The following is a 27,692-nucleotide window of genomic DNA, read 5'->3' as shown; positions in this document are numbered from 1 at the left end:
TGCAACTGTACGCAATAGTCAAAATAGTCAGCCAATAGAGAGGATCATGATCGTCACAAAAGGTGCGGTAGGCTCTCCTGACAACATTGTAACTGAGCCACAATTTTGGTAGAGCCTTATTCGCCGTTAATGGAAATCTGTCCCTTTTGAAAGCAATATATTTTTTCGCGTGATGGTTATCCAACACGAATGCATTTTATTGATATACCTAGAGTGGTACGTACCTAACGCCTATTATTCGTGGCCTACTCTGGTTCAGCCGAAGAAATTGTGAGTAGAAATTATTTATTTATCAAGTAATTACCTATCCTAAACCTTCAGCAATTGAGGACATCGTAAGCTTTAGTGTTTGTGATTCCGGTAATTGACCAGCGCCTTCGATGTAAAGGGCTGTAGCTTTTTATGACTTTATGTAGCATTTATCAAACTGCTTTCTCAGTTGCTTTCGAAAGAAATAAACTTAAGTTTTGAGTGGTTTTTACCGCTAAACCTAATTAACAGTCAGAAACATGTAATGTAAAGCCGTGGATATGAATATTTAACGAAGTTACAGCAACACGTCACCAGTAGAATCTCAGAACCGGTCTAGGATGCTTAGCTTACGTTGGAAAAACCCTTGCACGAACACAATTCAGTTGAAGACATGGAAATACATATTTATTACAGCATTGAATCATCGTTTCATAGTTTATGAAACTTTATAGAAATGAGCCATCGAATAGTGGAAGCGCATGGCATTGAATTCCGAGACTCGATTGATAACTTTCTTAAAACCGATTACAGAATTGCATCACAGTCGATGTGGCGAGCGGAGGTGCGGCGCCTCGCAGCCGCCGACGGCGCTCGAGCCAAGATTCGGTGGCAACGCTCACCCAGGAATTCATTTAGCTTCGATAGTGTCCGGTTTCAGTCTGGCACGACGAGCGTTGGTTGCATTTAGTATTTATTCATGTATCGGCTGCGCGCAGGTTCTATGTGCGGGGCGGGGCGGGCGGCGCGGCGGGGGCATACTTACTACGTGATTAATCCGCGCCGCTCCCCCCGGCCGAGTGTCCCCCGCCCCTTGCGTGGGTCGCCGGGCGCGCCGTACTCGCGCCGGGTTTCCTCGTCCCCGCGCCTCACGGCCACTCACTACGCACGGAGCTCGCGTAGTGCCGCCACCGCCAGTCGCGTTGCGACCCGCGCCGACGTCGCACCGCTCGCGCCCGTCTCGTGACGACCCTATGATATCATTCATGCTAATCTCCGCCCGTTGATTTTCCTGCCGAGTGACCGCAGCAGTGAGACAGCCGCGATATCGCGAGTGCCGAATGTTCGTGGACGTCACGCCCGTGTACTTTTCCATAGGAGCGTGCGTGCGAAACCAGTTCTGAGAGGACGGTGCCATCGGATGAGATCTCCGACTGAGCGTCGTGACCTGCGGCCTGAGATGCTGCGCCCGTGACCGTCTTACGACAGTGCCACGAAACGTAAGGACCTCTTCGTTCATTCGGCCGCTTAACGCTATTATGTCCCGGCGGCTTCCTATTTGCATGGCGCATAAGGAGTGGATTTTATTTTCGTCTAGCGATGGATGTGTGTGTGAGGCGAGATTGTGTGCGGAGGCGGGCATGTGTGCCGGCTGCGTGTGTGCGTGCTCCGCGCCCGAGACGGCTACTCCCTGCTGGCCTGCTTTATTTAGGTTGTTTCTGAGCGTGTCGGCTACACTCCTCTTGGCGCCTACCGCGACTTTCTACATCTGGTGCTCTCCGTCTGCCATTCCACTGGTAACGTCTTCCGACTCCTCAATGTTATGCACTGGTTTGAAGCTGTCTCAGACAGCGTAATGCCTATTTAAAAGACTGACATTGAGACTCTACGTGAAGAACCCTATCAATTTTTATTGACAACTCTTCGTGAATAACCTGAAAGAGCTGGTCAGCTCAAGAATGAACACAAACAAAACTTTATATGAAAGATTATCCAGAATTGCAAGGTCACAACTTTCAGAAATCGAAAGCTTCATCGGTTACACTGCATCAATATAGAGTTCCTGAAATTCTGGCACAATTACCCCTCTGAATCGCTTTGCCAAGGTTATAGTAAGTATAGTTGGTGCCAAGATGTTACTTACATTATAACACTAGCTACCTATATGTATTACCTTCCAAGAAGAATAAAAATCTCAAACTGAACCTAAGTTTTCCCAAACGCTTTCCACATTTTTTATGGTATTGTGACTCCATAGGCGTATTTCAATGGGTTTCTTTTATTTGAAAGCTTCTTCCCTGGATAGTTCTTATGTCCCGTTGGGATCTGATAAAAGAAGTCATTAATGCATAATGGTTAACATGAAATATATATGAAGGTGTTGATTTTGGGATCAATCAATAAGTCTTTAGCTATAGAAAAACTGTTTCACCAGAAATACCAATTAAGTATGATTTAAGCTAATTTGCTATTAACCGTTAAAAACATACAATGTGCAACACACACAATTCACCACCACAATAGCTCCTGCAAGATGAACTCTACGCACATTTCTCGCTTACAACGGAACATCCTCAGAGATGTTGACTCTACAATGCATATTGCAAAGTTCTAATGGGTTAATTACCCAGTTATTATACTCTCATGTTCTGATCTATTTTAATACTTATGTCTTGGATTATGCAAATCTACATTCTTAGTTCAGAGGGCTACGTTTTAAAAAGCAGAGTCAGAATTTTCTATAGATGCAATGTTTTACAAGAGATTTTCTGGTCTGAGAACAAGCCTACAATAAACTTAACCGGATATTCTTTTGCAAAGTGGCTGCTGACACCGTCTACAGAAAAAACTGTTCATGGATGGCAATTTCAGACACTTTTCTCCGTCGAGTTAGGGTTAATTTAGGTCGGATATAGATCAGAACAAAATCTTACCACGCGTGGTCTTGTCTATTTGTATAGTATTTTTGTAAAGGTCGAAGCTAGAATGAGTATGAGTGTCTTCTGGCATCAACTAAAAAAGTTTATATTCACGGTGCTATCTAATGGGATATTTTAAATAACACCTATCTAAGGACAGAATTTATTAGAAATATCTTTAATTTCTGAAATGGACGTACCTACATCAACCGTGTATCATGGATGATGTCACTAGAAGAGCCGATTCTTTAACTCTATCAATCTCACACTCACTAACAGTTCATCTTCTTATCTTTCATTCACTCTTGCCAGATTAGTCATGGTTAAGGGTTAATGGGTATTGTTAGTTATAGCAATTCAACGGTCAGGAAGGGGACTTAAATCTGAATGGTTTGTGCTTTGCATTATTGTCTTACCCAAGTATTCCTAGTACAAACTTCACGGTTAGTAATTTTAAGAGAATAGCGGACTATCGGTTATGTTTGAAAAGGATCCCCTATTTATTACCAAACTTATGAAGATATTCTGGGCACAAGGGATCTTACGTGATGGTCAATGCAGACTATCTTAACCGGATGCATATCGTTATATTTACCGTGTTATATTCATATTACCTTTAAGAACTATCCAATCCTTAAAAACTTCACTGACCTTACTTAAACGATAACAATAGATTTTAGGTCACTTGTAAATGTATGACTCTACTAATTAATTATTTTACAATTCAAAACAAAACGCAAATCGCAATGAAGTTTGTATGAAACATCTTTTTGTACAGGTACACTACCTATTTCGTTTCTTTTGTTATGAAAGTAATGGTTGTCATAGGATTTATCTTTAACGATGATTATAGTGTACTTATCTATTTGGCATTTAAACCTATTTTTAACCGACTTCAAAAAGGAGAAGGTTTTCAATTCGTCCCTTTTTTTCAATTTTTTAATGCTGTACGAGATAGTGTCTTCGTCTCAATCATTCTTTGGATCCAGAGATTTTCCAGCTTCTGTGAAAATATACTTACAGAGTAAATTCTTGTTATAATGTACCTACAGTTTGTAATCCTTATTATTTATTTCATTGAAGCCGTTTGAAGTCCACTCTAAATATGTCAATTAATGCCACAGATGCGTGTAATTAATTAAGACATCGTTCGTGCTTATCATTTACTACAAACAGTTGTTTTCAATAGTAATTAATGGTTTAAAATTAGACCAAGGAGGAAAAGTACGCGGCGGTGGCCGGGGCTGATAAACTTTAACCCGAGTTACACGAGAAAACATGCTGCAAGTACGTACATAGGTATAAAGAAATGATACTTTATAACAAAGCTTTGTCATAATAACTACTAAGTATAACAGAAATAGAAACAGTTTAGAATACAAAGAAGACATACAAAGGAAAGAACATGTTCAATAAATGGACTAATAATAAAAGAAAAACTAAGCATACACCGGCCACCTTATTGCTAGAAGATTTTTTTACAGGCAATCTTTGGTGAATATAAATACTTAGTAAGTAGGTAGTTAGGGCAATGTATATTAATTAAAACCATCATACTATTATTTTCCAATTTTAAGTACCTATTCGCGTTTCTAAAACTGAATCACCATTTTACTAATACAATTTACTTATGGCGGGTCAAAATGGCGATTTTACTCCATACTTGTATATTTTTATGGAAAATAAGATTCACCTTCTGTTTTGGGCATCATTTTAGATATTTGTAATATACATCATTGTGTTCATTTTACTTACAGTAGGTAACTACCTATATTTGAAAAGTGTAACAAGAAAAAACTTATAGATCGGTATTAGGTACGTAATAATAAGTATCTAACACCGTGAAGTCGAATCTAGGTATCTGTTTACGCTAATTAAATATCCAAGTGCTGTTACGTTACAAAGGAAATATGCTTGAAACAGACCATTTTAAAGCGATGACGTTATATTATGTGTATTAGATAGGTAGCTACATTCAGTAACTGTTCAACTTCATTCAGGATTTACAGTTAGCTGTTAGGTACGCTCATAAAACAATGGATGAGGTGACTACGAGTACTTATTCGTTTATTTACTTGCTTTTAACAAACTTTAGCACTTAAGTGTTTATACTCTGAACCTACTTACATAATGTTGTTATGTAGAGATATAAAATGATGGTCTGTACAGTACTTACCCACCTACTCTATCGAAAATCAACATATTACCTATTACCTGCTAGTTACATCGGTCAAATCACGTTTTTTTGGGCGCAGTATGCTCGACTAGTTTCGAACTTATACAGGATCCTACTCCTTACTCCATATTCAAGACCTGTTCACGCGCGCGCCACGGGGCGTAAAACAAACTCCGTACTGAGCGGATGGTAGCATACAAGGAACACTGTGATGGAAGAACTGAGGTTAATGGGAGTTGGCTCCATTTCATCTCCCGACAGTTCCTGATGGTTTTCATGTAAACACCGTTGTACGTAATCCAAACACGCAGAACTAATGGTGTCATACTTCCAAGTTCGACGATTCACGACGAGGCAGAATCCATCTACTGTCCCCATTGTAATTACTATGCATATTTGTTGGCTCAGTCATAGTAATTTCAAAGAAATGAATTTCCCTGTACTTTCCATTTCTAATGGTCCCCCAGGCCTTACGTTGAGAAAAAAATGAAAATCATTTCAAAAATCAAAATCATTTATTCAAAGTAGCTACTATTGTACACTTTTTGTTATCAGATTTGAAAGATGATAGTGGTGATAATAATTAATTAATTAAGCTACTAATATAGTCCTAAATTATAAGGTCATACAGACGGACAGTCGTGTTATAAATCTTAGTCGCAGATAGAGACGTTTTGATTAGCTTTGCGTAAACATACACGAGTTAGTTTTATTATAGTTAGTAATCGTTAGCTTTTATGTTCTTAGCTATACAGTTGTTGTTAGGTAAATAATTATAAAGACATAACAAATGTATCACTACTAATTGCTAGTACTAGTGTAATAGCCAATTATATCTCACATATTGTGCACAATTAACCTCGTTGTGATAGACTAGGAATAAACAATAATTAATATACTTAATAACATTAATATAATAACATTTAATGATTTATTGCATGACGACGACGTTGTTGGAGACTAGAGTTGTAGTAATCCAAAGTATTATTCAAGTAATTCTAAGTTTGCATACGTATAGTTACGTGTATAACGTATATGTAGCCTATTCTATTGATTCTAAACTAATAAAGCACGGTCATTGGTTACATCAAATCAAACAATAAGTCAAATAACTAGATGTCCTAAAAATCAAATGCCTGTCTGGCATAGAGCACTATTCACGCAGCAGCGTGAAGTTGTAATGCAAGAGGACGATTCATATTTTTATCGTAGAGAGATTAAATAACGTTCCAATACGATTCTGTATCAAAGCCATTGAAAAATATAGAGGCACTTCTCTTGACCACCTGTCTCTACCACATTAGCTCTTTCTATCTTTATTCTTTGACTATAATTATTATTTATTACTCATTATTAGGATCTTACTGCTTGCATTAGGTTGGCATAGCTACGAGTATTAGCTAAGTGATATCAGAGTCAAACTTGTCAATGATAAAACACTTTGCAGGGCTTACTTGGCTTAACATACGGTGTGTGATACTTAATTAAATAAACGGCCAGTTGTCAGATAAGCGGTAGCGGTTGCAAAGACAACAAGACAGCGGCTGTGTCATGAGGGCTCATGAGACGACACGATGTTGACACGACACGATTCTTTGCGGGCCTAGTTGTTCAAGATAAAGTTTGGTTGGTGCCACTATTTATAGCTTCATATTTACTAGAAGACAAATGTCCTAAGAAAAATCGCCCGACAAGTCAAGAGCAATCGTGCATACAATGTGAACGGGGTTTAATTTCGAAAAACCACCTTACAAACTGCCGGCTTTCACACACCACCTTCACAAAGTTTTCTAAGGCTTTCAGCGCTAAAGGTAAGAAATTAAAATGGCAATATCGTGGAAAGTTTTATGTCCAATTTAGACATGACGACATCCATCTATTGCTACACTACGATAGATTATAAACAGAGCTTCGCTCTATAGCTGTTACTGTCCTATACATTTTTCTGAAGTATCGTATTTAAATGAGGTTTAGTCACAGCGTAAAAACGATTGAGGTTTGGGAGAACAAGATGCGATGTCAAAAACGTGTGCAAGACTCGTAGAACTTGTATTACAAAGAACAACGAAAGTATCTTAGATTGAAATCTATAGAGTGAATGTTGACTTTGCTTAGACTTAAGTTTCAGTTAAAACGAGACAGATTTATGCGTTGTATAACGCTGTCACATTTTAACAGTGTCTTAAGTCTGAGCAAAGTCAAAGTGCGCTCTATAGATCTCAGCCTTAGCCGTAGGGCGCGCCAACACGCTCTGCTGTATGATGCTCTGCGCGTATAATTCCTTATAATACGAAATCTTGTTAGAACTTGGCTGAACACACTAGTGTGTGTCATGATATACACGCGTTCAGTGAAACTTTCTGCCGCTCTATTGCCGTCGCGCTTTGTGTCTTCCCAGGCCTTTATTATTTATACTGCACGCTCTGATAATGGTTACTCTACACACATTCACCCTGCGTGTGTTAGGCACTATCAAGAAGCGAGCTACCGCCTACGAAGCGATATCTGTCGCTATCAACAGTATTAACCTCGATAGCTCGCATACCTGCACTTTGAAATGTTCGTCATTTTATATGCTCTTATATGAATGGGAGTAGGTAAGCCATGAGTGAGTTATCTTCAATAAAATAATCCGCGTAACGGCGGTTTTTCTCTGAAAAGGCATATTCCGAATCGAGAAGAATATTTTTAGAATTCAACTGAGTTATTTGCATAGTTACCTACGTAATTGTACAGGCAGAACTAAGGAATAGGACCCTAATACATATGTTATTTATAATAAAAACGTAGATAGGTAGGTATATGAATCTAAATCCAACCGTAAACAGAAGTCTACATAATATATTATGTAAATTCATTGACGGCCACTTTTACTGAAGATAAAAATAGTGAACATGGCTCAAACGGAGCATTATATTACGACATTTTACGCCTGAAAATTGAAGAGAACTATTTAAAAGAACATTAGGTGTTGTAAGTATATTTGAAGACTTGTACCACCCTTTATTTTATCTGAAAACAGACAATGAACCACCAGCTTGATGGTACAATTTGTCGAGACACATGGTTAGTGCAAAAGAAAAACTCGTTTATCAATGCGGAAAATGAACAGCGCTAACAGGCCATTTAAAAGATCTAGATTTACAGTAGGTGCGAGTTATATTTTATTAAAAGTATAATGTAGATAATAATTTTAGTGAATTAAGACTCGAGGCATCGTAGGATACATCCTCATCTTCGTCATTTTCTCTACCTAGTAGGTACCGATAGACTTGCTCAGCTGATATCCATGTATATTACATACTTACTTAGTAATTAACTGATTAGTATGTAACTGTAAAGGCATTTCATACAGTGTTGTGCGGCTTGTGTCATAGCTATTGATTAGCGGTTCCAATCCCTACCTCTTGTCCGATGTCACTCGTGATGGCCACACCCATAACAGTCGCCTCCAATCCAAATTATAATTAGGGTCTTCGAGTACAAATACTACTCTTACGGCTTCATCATCATCATCACCAGCATATCTCCGGCCCACAACTGAGCATCGATCTCCTCTCAGAATGAGAAGGATTTAGGTTCACCAGGTTTAGTACCTTGGAGAAGATTTGAAGGTTTCCTCGCGATATTTTCCTTCACCGTTAAAACACAAACGCCTCACAACCAGTAAAACATAGAAGTGTGTCCCTGGGTTAAAACTCCAGACCCTCCGAATAAGAGGCCGACCTCTTAATCACTAGGCCATCACGCTCACCTAAATATAAATCGATTAAGATCTTATAGCAAAACTTACTGGATCTGTGAACTCTTTTAAACAAAAGAAATGAAAGATGATCGCATGTAAGTTCATATTGAAATGAAAAGAATAAAGAATAATATTCTCACGGCCGAAAGAACGGTATTTTATTTCAATGTGTCAACATTGAAAGTGGCGACGCGATGGTGCCACTGTTTCGTGTTACAGCAGGTAGGTATAGGTATTTTGCACTTAGCTATCGTTTTCACCTCGCCCGGATATATGGCAACATATTAATGGCGGCTGAATGGTTATTAAAAAGTTTAGATAGATTTAATTTATACTAAGTAGGTATAACTCTTCACTGATCATGGGAATTGGAACTAGTATTTCAATAGGTGGTGTTGGAATGGCTACACACACCACATGCTGGTGGACAGTAGACATCAAACGAGTTGCAGGAAGTCGCTGGATTGTATTGCAAGAGAAGAGAAAGAAAGAAAGGACGTGTATAATATCTTTGACGATGATTTTAATAGATCCGGTTTAGCGATTGAAATTATTTAAATCTGCGATTCTTGTGCTCTACCTCAAGAAAATCCTAAAATCATTTGTGGGATTTTTTTTTCCACAATTTTAGAACAGCAAACTTCCACAAGTTCAAAAAATATGTAAAAACTCAAAAAGTATCCTTCTGAAAAAAGCATATTATACAATCGAAGTTTATGTAAATGATAAAAGTGCGTGGATTTGTCTTGCAACTCGTCCTAGCAATGCGTACATAATGTTTAAAGAGCAACCGCCGAGTTTCTTGCTGGTTCTTCGCGGTAGGAAAGACATTCGGAACCAGGTGGTAGATTCAGTGATGATTCAAAATACTTAAGTAACAGTTTATGTGAAAAAAAAAAAACTTGTGAAGTATGAAAATGATAAAGCTACCTACCTTTATAGTATAAAATGAAACGCACCATGGAAGCGTCATAGTGGTCATAAACCGTATTTAGCGTCTACCTACATGGCAACATGTCGATACGAATTACCTTCTATAATCACTTGGGAATAGCTTAGTCGTAGAGATAAATACCCGTAGAGTGTAGACGAAGCAAAAAATATAAAGAAACTTGTAAGTACTTACTTTACCTTTCAAGGCTACTTGTACGTCAAGGCTAAGAGAGCTTTCATGCTTACATAAACATATATACCTGTAGATAGTTTCTGCGAATCGAAACTACATACAGTGAAGCACGAACCGATTTGCATTCGAATAATATTCATCACGCGGCATTGTTGATGTAAACAAATGAATTTAAAGTGTCCTTGTTTATCAACTCGGCCCTTAGACACTTGTTTGTTTTACCTTTGGATTTGTTTAAATATAAACAAATAAACAAACAATTCTGTTTAACCCTTACTCTTTATCTTAACAACAAAGTACCTACGTAGCCGTGGTTTAATTAATATACTGTTTAATTAGATATCCAACTGTTTATTTTGAAAACTTTTGAACCTTTCTGATGAATATTAAGTAATGTATTTCTAAAGCTTCTATTTCAAAAACTTTAATTGTTATATCTAATTTATTGAATATTTTCCCAATAGGTAGTCAACGTTTAAGTGGAAGGGAATATTCAGTAGAAAAAGTCTGGATCAAAAGGCTAATGGCAATCTCTGATCTTTTCAAAATAGTTAGTTATCTATCGAATTAATTATTTATTTATTGTAAGTTAAGTATTATGGTTTTTAATATGCATCTAAATTACATAAATAAGAGATTTAAAAAATAAAATAATTTTCTATATATAAATGTGCAAAAAAGTTTTTCCATTTCCACATTTAGGTACCTACTTATCTAGTTACTTTATGCCGAAAATATTATATATCGGCACTCTGCAGACATCATTCCCTTTTCAATTATGATTTTTCCCGATTCCACTGAAACAGAGTAGAGTGGAATGTACAATAGACCAATTAGGTTATTGTTAGAAAAATGGAGTGGTAATTTTATCACGTCATCTTAATGATCTAAGTAATTGATCGACAAGGTGTAAATTAAAAATTTATAATATCCCCGACAAGTGAAGGTTACAGTATAACTAGAAAAGAGCTGATAACTTTCAAACGGCTGAACCGATTTTCTTGGACTATTCCGCGCCTACGATCCAAAGTATCTGAGTTTTCCAAAACATCATTTTCAAATAAATGATTATGCATCAAGGCAACGTCCATCTTCACAGCTTGACATTTGTCAATTGATATAATATTATGAACCTAACGGTTATCTAACCTTCTTTTCTACAAGAAAACTAGAAAAGAGCTGATAACTCTTAAACGGCTGAACCAATTTTTTTGGATTATAGCTAAGAACGCTCTCGATCAAGCCACCTTTCAAACAAAAAAAAGTAAATTAAAATCGGTTCATTCGTTTAGGCGCTACGATGCCACAGACAGATACACAGATACACACGTCAAACTTATAACACCCCTCTTTTTGGGTCGGGGGTTAAAAATACAATGTGTTCCCGCCCAGCTTCAGTGAAAACGCACCCTTAACATACAATATTGGTATCATTCACGAATTCGTAACATAATGTAGAGCATAATGTTTGCAACATAACAAATATATTCAGAATTCCTTTCAATAACATTTACGAAACACAAAACTGAATGTAGATTTACGAAAAAAAGACGTCAATCATTGAAATGCATTCATCGCTGTTCAGCAAGAATTACTTATATTAGGTAACCACTTACATTCACGACTCTAATCAATGGGCCGACTAGCGACTGCAGGTTGCGTCATGACTTTCGCGGCTCCATCGTAGTGGTTTGCGAAATATACCCACTTATGCAAGAACGCGATACGTAAATCCATTGGTCAACTGATACATCGTATTTTGTCTATTATACATTATTACGGTTAGGTAAAAATTAATTTCTTGCTAAGTTGTTCATCATCATCATCATCATCATTGACAACCGGTGAATTGGTCTCTTGTAAGGATTTCCACACGCCACGGTCTTGCGCCGCCTGAATCCAGCGGCTCCCTACTACTCTTCTGATGTCGTCCGTTCACCTAATGGGGGGTCTTCCAATGTTAATAAAGTTTATTTATTGTAAGCGTCGACCGATGCGGTCGCCAACCTCGTCCGCGTGGACTAGACAAATTTAGAACCCCTATTTTACCCTTTTAGGTGTTGAATTTTCTAATTAGATGTATAAGTCATAATACATCGATGGTCATAATACATAGCAAGGGCTTGACAACCTAAATGACATTCAAGGACCCTGAATTTTAAATATCAGGAGGTCACTCGATGTAAAAACTCCTAAACCTAATCACCTAAAACTTGGTTTTCAATAAGGAATATACTAACTGAAGAATAGGTACATTTTGCTAATATGGTCTTTTGCGCTGAATTCATACATACCTACTGCCTAATCCCATTTGGAATTATAATAAGTGAATAGACTGACGTGCGAGTGACAGCTTCGCACTTTGGAGTTTATTTCAGGAGAGGATATTGTAAAAACGTGTAGGCATCGAATTTAGTATCGTCATCTGAATATATACGTACCTACCTACAAGCTCATGTCCGCGTGGATTTAGATTTTTAAAAATCCCGTTGGGAACACTTTGATTTTCCGAAAAAAGTAGCATAGGTCACTCTACAGGTATTCGACTATACTCATGCAAAAAATCACGCCGATCCATTGCTCCGTTGTGGTGTGTCATGAGATTGAATTGCTTAGCGATACCTACTTTCATATACCTATTGTTAGAAGTGTAAATTAAAAATTTATAACACCCCCAACAATTGAAGGTTACAGTAACTAAAAAAGAGCTGATAACTTTCAAACGGCTGAACCGATTTTCTTGGATTATAGCTAAGAACACTCTCGATCAAGCCACCTTTCAAACAAAAAAAACTAAATTAAAATCAGTTCATTAGTTTAGGAGTTTAATAAAATAAATATCGAGCAAATGAGCAGGCGGGTCACCTGATGTCAAATGATTGCCGCCGCCGATGAACATTAGCACCAGAGGAACCGCCGATGCGCTGCCGGCCTTTCAAGAATTACATTATGTACAGCTATCAATTGAAATCATACCTAGAGCGTTGTGTAGTGTAATAATTATCACAGAATTATTACTTCGAAAATTGCAATTTTTTTATTGATTTTCTTGGCCAAAGAACACAAAGTAATATTTAAATTTATATACCTATTTATATATCAATTTAGTACCTACATATCTCTATTCCAGTATATCTAGAAATAATAATAGATACATATTATATGCAATGAGTTAATTAATAAATCAACAAAATATACAAATTATTGGTATGTTTTATTCATACTCTGAGTGTTCCTAATATTCCTTCAAAGTAGTTATGTGTATCTACTATCTATATCTTATCAAAATAAATGAAGCTTATTTATCTACCTACGTAACTACATTTATCATTTTATACGATACAAGTGATAGGTAACTCGTGGCAGTTTGGTTCATTCATTGAACGTTGTTTGTTTTATTACAATGCATATCGAGGTATTAACTTTATCTAGGTATATAGCATTAAGCATTAAGTAGGTACATAATATCTACTTCTATGTCTGAATTGCATAATCTTTAAAAAAGATAATAGTTTTGGTGAACTTCGGCTTGATAAAAGTTCTTGATGTGTACTTGAGAGCATAGAACAAATGAATGCTAAGCTGATTACTAATTCCATGTATGATACTTGAAGGACACGCTCGTTAGGTAGGTATTAATATTATAATCTCTCATCAGGCACTCATCATCAGGCACTCTAACATCCGTCTAATATTTTCAGATATTATTAGGTACCTTTTTCAAAGTTTGTTAATTATCTTAATAGTCGATATCTTAATTATTTAAACTTTTGAATGGTCACCTCTCAGGCTTACAAGCTCTTTTAAAACAAGATACTGATAACTCTACTGCACGAATAACAAAACTTAATTTTATTATTGTCAAACTTCTCTTTACGTGCTCCATTCATGTTCACAATTTGAATTCCATAAGAACTCATAGCGAATTCCAGGGCTTAGTATAGTATATTTTGCCTTTACTGAGCTAAAAGGTAAACGAGTAGATTCTCGCTGAAAAGAGGCGCACTGTACGCGGCCCATGGGACTTACCGCGAACTGACACTGAAAGCATGTTATGAGTGAAAATCGCTTCGCTTATGTGCTTTTCCGAGAAGGTTTCTGCGTGTTAATCTTTTAAATTAGCTAAGGATAACTGAAATATCTGTGCCCAGTAGCTCGAACTGAAACCATGTTCGGGATTTGTGTCGCTACAGTCGACAGTCGCCGTTGTTCGATACAAAAGCGACTGTGACCTTCACTCAGTTCAGTGCCGCTTGCCAGACGGTAATTGTTTGTTTGTGTTGTAATATCTGTGGTCGGAAGGAAAAGGGGCACAAGTCGCATTTTTCACTAAAATTACAAAAACTCACTAATGAAATATATTATTTCAAGCTTCAAGGGAAAAAGGCATATTTTACGAAAACTTTATTTATTCCAGAATAAAAACTAAACAAAAATTGGGCACAAGTCGATTATCGTTTGTCTTAACCACTTCTTAACAAAGAATAGGGGTACAACTTAAATCATGCCTACTTGTGACAAGGTTTCGCAAATTTTTTGGTTTGGAATATGGCATCATGTCTACTTAGTTCTCAAATCGTTGCGTTTCAGAACAAAAAAAGCTCATGATAAATGACCGAAGTTGCACTGTTTAATTGTTTTGGTGTTTTTTTGGGCCAATTATTACTATCGAACCGTTAGGTAACCGATCCCATTATAGGACAACACTGTTTGTTAGGCACCTGGACCTTTGCGCAAGATTCCACCACCATTGTTTCATTTAAGTCAGTTATGGATTCTTTTGTACCACTTCGGAAGTACCTAAGTAGGTAATAAGTTTTCTAATTTATTATTACTTAGTTAACGGTTTAGTTATAACTTATTTGTTATTTTTTGTTGTCAAAACGTGTCCGTAATCCTACGCCCTACTCCTATGATTTTGTTGTATAATTTGTATATTACCGGTAAATTCAGAAATATATTTCTTATTCTAGATTCATCTTACTCACAACGAAAGAAAGAGGAAGACCAACAATATAAGGTCCATTATAAAACTTAAAAGAAACAGAGGATACATTATATAAACCAAAAAGGAAGAATAGTTAGTGCGAGTAAAGTAAAACACATATCTATGAGTAAAACATTAATCAGATTGCAGGAAGAAATCTGCTTATAAAATTTACCTTTGAGCAGCAAAGTCAGATATTTCAAGGGTACTGAAACCATAGTGATTTCAATAAGAGAGTTTTATATTTAGTACAACTGATTTCACATGGTCCTAAAAAGATTGTAGGTCCGTTTAACGATCAGTGGACAAAATTTATTTTTGGAAGAAATGTCAATTACATTGACCATGTATTTCGGGATTAGATTGTCTGGAGTTTAGAAGTCTTAGTTAAAATAAGAATCTTTCAAACAGACATTTTGTGAGACAGACAAATTTATGCGAACAGTTATTAAAAATCCTTCTTTGAAATATCTGGCATTATTACAAGTAATGACAAAACTAGATCTTACAACTCCACCTTCTAAAATTTCGGAAGAAAAGAATAACTAATTCTTGACCACATAAGCTACTTACTTTATGACTTACCTAACTTATAGATCTCATTATTCACGACGACACACAGGCAAAACCTATGTTCTATTAGGCTTGAACTTAACAATTTATGTGGGTACGAAATGTATAAAGAAGACATAAATCCAGTTTCCAGATTACACTTTGGCAAAATATTTAAGAGCACTGGTATTAAATTCAAAAGCCAGTTCTAGACACGTGTAAAGGTATTACACGTGTCTAGAACTGGCAAATTGACGCGATGCATATGATAATTAAATTAGTAGAGTCCATTGAAAAAGAGACACTAACTTGACAGTCATCAAATAAAAGCAGATTTTGCTAATCTAGAAAATTGAAGAAACAAAGAAACCTTCAGCAATGAAAGATTAACCTTTGGTTTGCAGCAATTCTTGTTAACATCACTTTTAAAAATAATTTACAGACATACAAAAATTAAATGTAATATAAATCTAAATCTATATATAATAAAATATATATAAATATAATATATATTATATTAGATTTAGATTTATATATTATATATTTAATATAATATAATATCAAAATCACATTTACATAAACATAGAATCATCTAAAAATCTGTGTTAATAACACAAATACTTCCAATTATTGAGATTTGAACCAGCTACATCCGGTGATCTAAGATTATAAGTATTTTTATCAAATAAATGAATAGTATAACAAACAAATTATCTTAATTTGTTCGTTTTTATTAATAACTACTTACTAAAAAATGGCCTAAGTTAGTATGACGTAAGGTTGGCAGCCGAAGTTGGGTTTAGAAAAGAGGCACAAGTCACATTATTTTAAAATATATAATAATAAATTTAAAAAAAATTGGATTATATATTATATGAGCTCATTTACAAAAGAAAACTATAAATTAAATCACAATATAATGTATATTTCAAAGGGTATCTTGATTTTAAGAAACGGTGTCTCGACTAATTTCTTTCTTTGGCCCGTACTGGCGAAACGAGCTGTAGCCGCGTTTCTGACTTATGCCCCTTTTCCTTACGACCACAGATATAATGAAGTGAAATTATACGCAGGTTTGTCTGTGTAAGCGGTATGTATGGTGGTTGTGCTAAAACCATCGCAAAAATTACAAAGGTATCTATTAGGAAAACGCTAGACGGAGTTTAGGTCCAATGCAGAGCTCCTTCCTGATGATTTATTTCAAACGAGTAATACTTAATTTTAAAAAATTAAAAAAAACGCGACTGTACTGCCATATTAATACTTTTTTTTAATTACTTACAGTCAGTGTCACTCAGGATTATGTAAGGATTCTAACAATACACCAAACGTCCAAATCTATTCAGGCATTTAGAAGTTATGGCGGAAAAGTTAAAGAAACTCACATACTTTCATCCTTTCTTGGACAGTTGCGTGTACTAACTAACAACCATTTTGCAGAGATATGATGGCAGTTTCGTGATAAATTGTAAGATCAAAGAAGCAAATAAAATAATGCTGCTTAGGTTTCGAAAAATCTCTAGGAGGATGAAGAAGAATTTTCTTTCCTGCCTCCTTACAACTTAGCAAAGGAACTTTTCCAAGCAAAATAAACTAAGTAAAGAATTCAATAACCAAGAAAACTTTGTGAAGAAGAAAAAGAAAGGAAACTTTGAAAAAAAATTTAATTCTAGTCAAACATTAAATTCTAGTCCACTTGAACTTAAAATCGATATGGAAATTCAATTTCTTTTGCCAAACCTTATCGTCACTTGATAACGGCGTAAGGAAATAAGATAGTTTACCTATATAACAAGATAAGATATTATTGTGTTGTTTTCATTATCAAAATATTTTTCATTTCCTAAAGAGCATAATTCAATACTTCCCTTCGTCCAAATAATTTAAAACCTAATGATAATCGTTAATCCGTTAATAATTTATTTTTAAAAATCTTTTGAGGTCTGTTTTGAACGCTATTAGGCTGAAAGCGTACTTTGACCTTGCTCCAACTTATGTTTCAATTAAAACGAGATAGATTTACGCCAGCTATTACGCTGTCTTGAGTCCGAGGAAAGTCAAAGTGCTCTATAATAATATCTCAGCTAAAAGTTAGATGTCAAGAGCCTCAAGCTAATGTTACGTATTGTAGACGAGATCAAATCGACTGTAAAGTGTAGACATGGACTTATTCTCCCCTGATTCTACCTGAATCGGGGGACAAGTCCATTTAGATGATTTTCAAATTATATTCGAAAACCGTTTAGGATATTCCGGCACGGGCATCTTTTATAATAATTTTAAAGACATCAAAGAATATTAGCCCAACATTACTTAGCAATATTAAAATACTTCGCGACACAAAATCGATAATCGACTAGTGAAAATATTACTTGCTTAAAATTTTCCATCGTTTTTCTTCATTGAGGCATTGTTACCACAGCTTGGATGGATTACCTTAGTTCTAGGCTTTCAACTAAAATCAATAATGGCGGAGCCTAGATATTATACAAAAGCGCTTGTAATCGTCTTTTCATTTTTCGACTCATAGGTAATTAGGTATTTTAGCTAGCAAAAATCTATTGACTTCATTTAATGTCTTTTATTAGTTATTGTTTTGCCAAGATCTTGTTTTTCTGTTAACTACGTAGGCACCTATTTATAATGTTTGAAATAGGTTAGAGTCAGAGATGTAAGTAAGATTTGCTTTACCTAACCTATCTAGTAACATAATTTTTGGTAATTAAATCCTACCCATATTACAAAAGTGTGTTTGTTTGTTGGTTTGTTCTTCAATATGGGCGATACGATACGCTGCGATTCGCACACAAGTAACGCGAAGTGATTAAATAGTGACTGACTGACTATACAAGTGAACGCTGGACAGTGGACTTATAATTGCCGACCTGTTTTTGAAGCAACTTGATTTCCGCCATTCTCGCGCTGATATAGCAGCAGAGTCATGTGAGCGAATTGAGAAATGACTAATGATTGATGAAACATGTGTCAAAATCCGAAGATCGTTTGACATAGTGTAAAATTCCAGGTAGGTACCTAGGTACTAGTTAAGTAACTAGGTACGCTCGGTTTGGGGCACAAAGAATAACTTTATTTTGTATGGCTCGTCTCTTCCAGCGGACACTTGTATAATACGTCCATTTCAGTGCAATAAAAAACTTTAATAATGAATAGCCGATAGCTCTATTAATGTATTTGGATCAATCCGCTTTAAACTGGATATCTAACAATATTAGCTAGAAACGGCCTCGAACCGGATGTTGCTGAATTATTCCCATTTTATTCTGCACATCTTTGTTTCATTTTTGGTGTACAGCTAATGGATTGGCAGCTGGTAGGTATCATTGAGCTTTTATGCACATCCTAATATATAAAACACAACAAATGTTTCTGCCTATGTCCTGCTGGCTTTGAAACCGTCCAACCGATGTGCCCCAAACCGGTTTCATTAGAAAGGCAATAATGCGAAGATGGTCTTAGACAAGTAAAACAAGGCTTTTTTTTAGCAATAATTACATTTTACGTCGGGTATCCGCTAGTTCGTAATAATATTTTTAATCGAGACAATATAGCAACATTATAGCGCTGAAAATCAATCGATGTGTCCGAAACCGGTTTCATTAGAACGGCAATAATGCGAAGATGGTTTTAGACTACTAAAACAATGCATTGGGAACATTCTGTTTTAGTATCCGCTAGTTCATAATTTCTAATCGAGGCAATATTTAGCGCCGAAAATCAATAAGTTCGCCAATCGCCATGTTCGGCTCATCGTTCACGGTTAGTTAGCGCGGCCGCGGCGCGATAGGCGCGGCCTTGCGGCCACACGTGTACAGCGCTGACGTCACGCACGCACCGCGTTCAAGTTCAATGTTGCCTATTAATTCCATCGTGTCTTACTATCGTTATTATATTTCAGGGTTTTAGCGATCTAATGATAGCTGTGGGTATATAATAATAATAAATGGGCGGAATAATCAAGCCATCAAAGAAATGTCATAACTCACAAGCAAACTAATGGTGGTCAAATGTTAGTACATTTTACGGAGGTAGTCCTATTATAGCCTTATTTTTCTATGATTTCACGTCATTATAGCCTTATATTTGACATATCGTCGATTTAGGATCAAATCGAAAGTTCTCTCACACTTTTCACTTAGCTTATAGATATAACAAGTGCTTAGTTTAAAATGTTTTCAAGAAAACTCCGATTTCGGTTTGCAATGCGTCTTTTTCAGTCCGAAAACTACGAACGTACACTTTTCGAAGACGTAGTAATAATTTGAAAAAAAAAAATTTTTTTTTCGGTATTATTGTCAATTATTTTCTTGACAGTTATTCAAGGGCACTTTTGTGGAAAAATAAAGAAAATCGGAATACTTACCTAGTGTACCTACACTAGTGTACACTGTGGACAGTTGGACACAATATGTTGTAAATAGGTACACAACACAACAGTACACAAAATATTATAATAATTGTTCAGCAAACTTGCAACGAAAGTTTTATTACACGTTACATAATTTGACGACCTACCTGGTGGTAAGCGCTGTGGTCTTATTAATGGGAGGTCCCGGGTTCGATTCGGCAGGGGGTTGGAATTTTATAATTTCTAAACTGGTCTGGTCTGGTGGGAAGTTTCGGCCGTGGCTAGTTATCTTCCTACCGGCGTTATTAAGAGTTCCAGTACAAAGCCGTGTAAAACCCTAAAGGGTTTGGGTTTAATAAAAGCTGCCATATTCCCGGTTAGCTCGCTTCCATCTTAGACTGCATCATCATTCATCACTTACCACCAGGTGACATTACACTCAAGGGCTAACTTGTATCTGAATAAAATAAAAAATAAAAGACGCACCTTAAAACTATGTAGCTATACGGAAAAGAAAGGATGACGACATATTATAATAAATTTCAATTAGTAGTGCCACAAACTTTCCCTGAAACGTTCACGTTTTGAAAACACTCGCGTGCGTTTGTCCGGCCCATTGACAAATGTTTCCCTGAAACGCGCGTGCGCGATCGATGCCACGCGTCATGACTCCATATCCCTTTCATTGTCTCGTCTATTTCGTGATAACTGATAACTATAACCATTGGCCTTGAAGTTTAATATGTATAGACTAGCTGATGCCCGCGACTTTGTTCGCGTGGATATAAGTTTTTAAAAATGCCGTAGGAACTCTAATTTTCCGGGATAAAAAGTAGCTTATGCGTTGACTCAGTGTATAATCTATGTACCTATGTCTTCATTCAGCCAAATCCGTCCAGTAGTTTTTGCGTGAAAGAGTAACAAACATAGGACTCATATACCTAATAAAATACCTACTTGTAGTACTGTTGTATATTGAGAAAAATAATATTTTATAAGTACATGAAATTATCTTATTATCATACAATAGAGATATCTTTTATGCAATAGGTATAACTAGTTGATATAATAAATGGATGTTGTGTCAAATATTGATAAGGTCTTACAAAAAATACCGTAAAACATCGCTCTGCTTCGTAGAAACCTACGTTCGAAAAATTTACCTTCTTCAAATATATTTTCCGGCCATTGACAAAATAAATGTTTCTTTGAACAGCTCGTGCGCGTTCGTCAACATGTTTGAAATTATTATTATAATTCTGTTCCATTCATTGTCTTAGTTTTTAATACTGTGATTGTGCCATAATAAATTGTTTAAAAGATTTTTTTTAAATTTAAATTGTAAAAAATTGTAATGAAACTAATGTGATAGTGCTTTATTAATCCTGACAGTATGATAAAGAAAACTTTTAATTAATTGAAATTTTCAATGTCAATATGATCATAATATCATGGACTTCAAACCACAGGGGCGTATCCGCATTATGCCCGTTCTTTTCAGGTGATAAAAATTACTATACTTAATTTAGTTTGCTTATAAGATACACAAATCACAAAAACCTTGCCCGACGCTTGAGATCTTCTGGAGTTAACAATCATACATCCAAAAAGTCATATTTCATTATTTTTTTAAGTTTACCCAACATAATGGCAAATGTTAGGCGGCCTCTCGCTCATACTGGAATCGAAAAGCATTCGCATATTTTTTTGTTTATACGCCTTTGAATATTGTTCCAATTTAGGATCAATTTGCCAATGTACGCGTAGCTCAACAGATCAGCAACATAATACAAGTATAAATTAAAAATTTATATCACCCCCGACAAGTTAAGGTTACAGTAACTAGAAAAGAGCTGATAACTTTCAAACGGCTGAACCGATTTTCTTGGATTATAGCTAAGAACACTCTCGATCAAGCCACCTTTCAAACAAAAAAAAACTAAATTAAAATCGGTTCATTAGTTTAGGCGCTACGGTGCCACAGACAGATACACAGACACACAGATACACAGATACACACGTCAAACTTATAACACCCCTCTTTTTGGGTCGGGGGTTAAAAAATAAATACTTATTCCAAAGTTGAAATGGATATTGTATCATTAATTTCCACTTGGCAAGGTCGTTTTTTACGAGTCCGCTATCTTAATATAGGCAATTGAAATAGTTTCAACGTTAATGGTTCTTTTTTATGTACAAGAGTCAGGATTAGCTTGTTTTTAGCATTCTGTTATGAAAATCGATATGTTTGGGTTGACCAATTGTTTAGGTTACTTATGTGTGATAAGCGACGTATGTGTTAACGCTGGGTAACTCATAGTGTTTATTACGTTTTGTCAAAGAAAATAACGCTGAATATATATTATATAAATGAAATCCATTACATACTGGAACAAATAGTTTGTTTTGTGGCACGTGTGACACACATTTACCTAAACTTGCTAATAATACCTATCGAATCTAGGAATAATACTTAGAATTTAGTCCAAACTAAATCATAAAAACCAAATTTTTTTACAATTACCTATTATTAGATGGGTAGGTACTTTTACGACATATTAGGTATATGGTTTAAAAACTGATAAACTTTACAGCTTTATATTTATGTAGGAATTTTTATTTTATCACTTTGTTACGAAAATTTCTACGATTTGACACAAGTTTGTAATACTTTTCTCAATGTTGATTTGATAAGCGTTATGGTTAAATTGTGAACAAACAATGAAATGACTCTGTTAAAAGAATGTTAATCCGATAGACATCTTCCAGGTAAACGCGTTATTACCTAGGCGACATCATCACTTCCCATCAAGTGTGATTGTGGTCAAGCCCTTGCCTATCATAAATTAAAAAAAATACTAAACTGTTTAGCAATTAATCTGACTCCTTGATCTCGAGCAAAGTCACGAGAATTGGTACCTTCACGATATCATGTTGCATTCCTAAAAATAAAAATTAATCACCTAATTAATATTCCTTAAATGGCTTCTACTGAAGAAAACTGATATGATATACAATATACATATTAAACTAAATAAAAAGCCGGTGTAGCAGGTTTTTACAGGAAAGAAAATATTCAAGTTGGTACGTTTCCATGGCGTTACAATTATTGGCGTCACTCAGAAAAGCAGGTATTATTTAAATATTTTTATCGAATTATTGGAATGGCCTCTCCAAAACCAACACAAAAAAACACAAGTTTAATGTGCAAGGTTATCCAAGAGTTTTAATCTAAACAAACTAATGCCAAAATAAATAATTTAATTAGAGCGTGATTGCTATCACAACATCTAATTATCCAGTTCACAACCCAAATACCGAAAATATGCGATATCGCTCCGAATCTCGGAAGGAGACTGAACTAAAACCTTCAAAACACCCGTATTTATGCAAGTTCAATCTTGTTGGCCTCCTAGTAACAGATTGTATGACATCGAATGAGCCAAATATCGATTTTACCAAACTACCTTCATCAGCTAAATTAATAATTTTATATTATTTTTGACAACTCAAATCAACTTTTTAAAAATAACCTTACAGTTCGGCCGTCCTGAATTTAACACGCCCTCGTGTTTCTAAATAATCTTGTCATGTCAGTCGCGGGCTTCCTTGCCCTAAGTCAAATCCAAATCATGGGCTATCCTGCCCTCCGTCAAATCATTAAAACCTACCCCTGAACTGCCGAACTCTCAGTTTTAATATCAAGTCAACAATAAATCCAAACGACTAACTTCTCATTCGATGTATACAAAATCTGAACCACTCATTGCAAATTACTTTCCAATTCACAAAAGACTAAATTATTAAAAAAAAACTAAAAATTTTAATCACCAAATCAAACTTAATAAAAATTTTAATCAAATGTGGGTTATTTACAAAAAGATACCAAAGCGAAATTAAGACAACGTGAGACACGTCCCGCTTCTGAATTATTGGCGTCACTCAGAAAAGCAGGTATTATTTAAATATTTTTATCGAATTATTGGAATGTCCTCTCCAAAACCAACACAAAAAAACACAAGTTTAATGTGCAAGGTTATCCGAGAGTTTTAATCTAAACAAACTAATGTCAAAATAAATAATTTAATTAGAGCGTGATTGCTATCACAACATCTAATTATCCAGTTCACAACCCAAATACCGAAAATATGCGATATCGCTCCGAATCTCGGAAGGAGACTGAACTAAAACCTTCAAAACACCCGTATTTATGCAAGTTCAATCTTGTTGGCCTCCTAGTAACAGATTGTATGACATCGAATGAGCCAAATATCGATTTTACTAAACTACCTTCATCAGCTAAATTAATAATTTTATATTATTTTTGACAACTCAAATCAACTTTTTAAAAATAACCTTACACAACCAATACCTAAAACTGAAAAGTTGTATAATTTAACGTAAAATATTTCGATAACAACGTATATAATATGCCTACATTACAATCAATGATTACAATGGAAAGATCATTTATTATTGACACTATAATACACACATATTCAGTTTTTAACCCCGGACCCAAAAAGAGGGGTGTTATAAGTTTGAAGTGTGTATCTGTGTATCTGTCTGTGGCATCGTAGCGCCTAAACGAATGAACCGATTTTAATTTAGTTTTTTTTGTTTGAAAGGTGGCTTGATCGAGAGTGTTCTTAGCCATAATCCAAGAAAATCGGTTCAGCCGTTTGAAAATTATCAGCTCTTTTCAAGTTATTACTGTAACCTTCACCTGTCGGGGGTGTTATAAATTTTTAATTTACAATTGTATATAATACAAACACGGAAACAGACGCTGTTTATTAGTTAGGTAGCGACTATAAAACTGTCATTGTGGATCCAGTTGCAATGTTGCGATAACATTTTGTGATAAAATATACCTATTACTTGGTGGTGATTACCAATTATATTAAGTATGTAATAATCATGTAGGTATAACATGTGTAAGTTATTTGCTAAGTGTGTGACTATCGTACATATTCGACTTTGCTTTAATAGTTACCTAAATATATTTGAAACCTTATTAATCATACCTATTATTTGAAACAGTACGAGACTTGGTAGTATACAAGCGTACGGAGTATAATACGCGATATAAATGATGTAATGGGCAAAAATAATTTTTTAAGATATCTTATATCCTAAGGTTGCCTGGATCGCTATTTTAGCGATCAGGCCGCCTATTGTACTTAAACATCTATTTTGTTTTAATTAATTACATTTCTATGTAAATTTGGTGTACATGAAAGAATATTTTACTTTACTTTTACTTATATAAAAAAAACATCACCTACTTTCCTTATAATTATAATTTGTTGAATTACAACAATTCTACAATCATCATAAATCATAGAAATATGTGATGATATCTAGTAGTGACGCAAATGAGTTGTACAAATGCCAATTATTTATTTGTTATTATCTTTTTATATACGAGTATTTTGCGTTTTGTTATGTGTACTTACTGTGTTTGCGTTATGGTCTTAAATAAAAGAGTATTTTTTTATGTTTATTTATATCATTTTTTTCTTTAGTCAAGTGAACCTCTTCAGCCATTATTGATAGATGCAGAGATATGTAGATATATTAAAATTAATAAGAAGTTATATTAAGTACAAATAAATTAATAATTGAATTGAAACCCACGAAAATCTTTAGAACAAGTGTAAATTAAAAATTTATAACACCCCCGACGATCCAAAGTATCTGAGTTTTCCAAAACATCATTTTCAAATAAATAATTATGTATTTAGGCAACGTCCATCCTGACAGCTTGACATTTGTCTATTGACATAATATTATGAACCTAACGGTTATCTAACCTTCTTTTCTACAAGAAAACTAGAAAAGAGCTGATAACTCTTAAACGGCTGAACCAATTTTTTTGGATTATAGCTAAGAACACTCTCGATCAAGCCACCTTTCAAACAAAAAAAAGTAAATTAAAATCGGTTCATTCGTTTAGGCGCTACGGTGCCACAGACAGATACACAGATACACAGATACACAGATACACAGATACACAGATACACAGACACACAGATACACAGATACACACGTCAAACTTATAACACCCCTCTTTTTGGGTCGGGGGTTAAAAACTCTACACGTGTCGTTCCTAGCAAGTAACATTTATTAATTTATTTTGACGGCGATAACACTGTTTGTTTTCGTTCCAACTTGGTTTCAACTCTATTTTTTATGAATAATTACTTGTTATTTTTAGGAACGGTTTCGATATGACCCCTTACATCATTAGCGCAATCTATGTTTTCTTCGCTTATCCATGTTTATTTGGTTAGTGAATTGTTGATTAACACTGCCATCTTGGTTAAAATATTCCTACTTGTAGTTATATTTTCGCCACCTGTCGTCTTAATTGATGGACGTCCACTGATAGACATTAGTCTCTTTTAGGAATTCCTCTGTTCCTACGACACTCCCGACGATCCATACAATTACAAACGAACTGATTTAATTTCCTATTACTACTACCGGCACACCAGCCTGTACGCATACCATTTGTGTTTGTAGGACGATAGAGCTGAGGTCTGACCGAAGCCAATCGAGCGGGATAAGGACAACTCTATACTCTACAAAAAGTTGGATTGGACAATTTGAGAGTAATCTTGATAGAAAATTGAGTAATCACACCTAATTGGTTATTATTTCAGGAATTAAAACTTCTTTAAAACTTTTAAAAGCAAGATTTTTAACCCCCGACCCACAAGAGGGGGTTATAAGTTTGACGTGAGTATCTGTGTATCTGTCTGTGGCATCGTAGCTCCTAAACTAATGAACCGATTTTAATTTAGTTTTTTTTTTTGTTTGAAATGTAGCCGATCAAGAGTGTTCTTAGCTATGATCCAAGAAAATCGGTTCAGCCGTTTGAAAGTTACCTATCAGCTCTTTTCTAGTTACTGTAACCTTCACTTGTCGGGGTTGTTATAAATTTTTAATTTACACTTGTAAAGTTAGTTATCTTTGTCACTCTACATTAAGCTTTAGGAAACGGTAGGGAGTGCCGTTGTATAATTTTTGATAAACTATTTTTTTTAATAACCTAGCAACAATTTTATTACTACATTATTATTACTGAATAAGCGGAACCCATATTATATTTTAACGGAGTTATCATATTCGTTTTTAACCCCCGACCCAAAAAGAGGGGTGTTATAAGTTTGACGTGTGTATCTGTGTATCTGTGTGTCTGTGTATCTGTGTATCTGTGTATCTGTCTGTGGCATCGTAGCGCCTAAACGAATGAACCGATTTTAATTTAGTTTTTTTTGTTTGAAAGGTGGCTTGATCGAGAGTGTTCTTAGCTATAATCTAAAAAAATTGGTTCAGCCGTTTAAGAGTTATCAGCTCTTTTCTAGTTTTCTTGTAGAAAAGAAGGTTAGATAACCGTTAGGTTCATAATATTATGTCAATAGACAAATGTCAAGCTGTCAAGATGGACGTTGCCTAAATACATAATTATTTATTTGAAAATGATGTTTTGGAAAACTCAGATACTTTCGATCGTCGGGGGTGTTATAAATTTTTAATTTACACTTGTATTACTGTTACCCCAATTTCCATAACACAGCAAAGGTTACCTGACAACAGGCCTGTTTGTGTTCTTTATAAATATCCACTGACAGTGGACCAATGCTGATAGCAATATTTATTTTATTTTTGTGATATAAAACTAAGCGATACATAACAAAATATTTTGAACAATATAACAGCAACATAGATTCTCTTCGAAAATAAAGAACCTACTCCTTATGCTTTTACATAAACCTCAAACATAAACACACACACACCCATTTTCACACACTCTCACACATACACATTATTTTGGAATAATTAA

General features: G+C 35.2%; 1 protein-coding gene across 1 annotated transcript in view; it reads left to right on the top strand.

The window, feature by feature from the left end:
• The first annotated feature begins 1,184 nt into the window (after positions 1–1,184).
• Positions 1,185–27,692, top strand: part of LOC123868282 (ataxin-1-like) — a 52,652-nt gene continuing 26,144 nt past the window's right edge. Inside the window, exon 1 of the mRNA XM_045910721.1 lies at positions 1,185–1,469. The gene's annotated coding sequence lies outside the window, so the exon portion shown is untranslated. The remainder of the gene's footprint in view (positions 1,470–27,692) is intronic.

The sequence above is a fragment of the Maniola jurtina genome, chromosome 9 (genome assembly GCF_905333055.1).
Source record: "Maniola jurtina chromosome 9, ilManJurt1.1, whole genome shotgun sequence".
In the NCBI taxonomy this organism is placed as follows: Eukaryota; Metazoa; Arthropoda; class Insecta; order Lepidoptera; family Nymphalidae; genus Maniola; species Maniola jurtina.
This window is presented reverse-complemented; position numbering and strand designations above follow the sequence as displayed.